At 30.9% G+C, this 570-nt stretch overlaps 1 long non-coding RNA gene across 1 annotated transcript in view; it reads left to right on the forward strand.

Annotated features, from left to right (window-relative positions):
* LOC119586167 overlaps nucleotides 1–139 on the forward strand; it is a 2,729-nt gene extending 2,590 nt beyond the window's left edge. Inside the window, exon 2 of the long non-coding RNA XR_005229937.1 lies at nucleotides 21–139. This is a non-coding gene — a long non-coding RNA (uncharacterized LOC119586167). The remainder of the gene's footprint in view (nucleotides 1–20) is intronic.
* Nucleotides 140–570: the final 431 nt, after the last annotated feature.

Raw genomic sequence — 570 nt, forward strand, 5'->3', positions numbered from 1 at the left:
ATTTTTTTTCTTTCTTTTAGTTTATATCAAGCTAACTGCATATTTCTGTGTGACCTATGAAAATTACAAGCTTTAGAAAATAACTTATAACCTGAATGGGTTTAACAGTATGGGGTAGAGGTAAGTTCAGTGAAAGTTCTAGCATCATAGTTTAGGGTTCTTTGTTTTTGAACATTGTAAAAGACCACTTTTAGTCCAATGACCCCTTCACCTCAGGGTTAATATAGAAGAAATCAAAATTGTTAAATGCCACATAAAAGGAATACCCCATTTATGATTTGAGAATATTAGTATCCATCTTTTAATATAAGCAATTTAGAAGGAAGGGTTATAATCACTAGAATAATTTACTACTCTTAGAAAGCTTTTATACTTGAGTTAGAAGCAAATACTTATAAAACAACATGTTGGTGTTAGGAGTGCATGCAGTATCCACTTTAGTTTGATTTTATGAAATTTATCAACAAAAGTGGCTTCAAGAAGCACTTTGTCAACTTGTCCATTACTAGACCTAGCTGAACTTCCCTTTTACCCCATTCCATGAATTTTAATGAATAAATAATGTTTTCA

This window comes from Penaeus monodon, chromosome 21 (assembly GCF_015228065.2).
Source record: "Penaeus monodon isolate SGIC_2016 chromosome 21, NSTDA_Pmon_1, whole genome shotgun sequence".
Classification (NCBI taxonomy): domain Eukaryota; kingdom Metazoa; phylum Arthropoda; class Malacostraca; order Decapoda; family Penaeidae; genus Penaeus; species Penaeus monodon.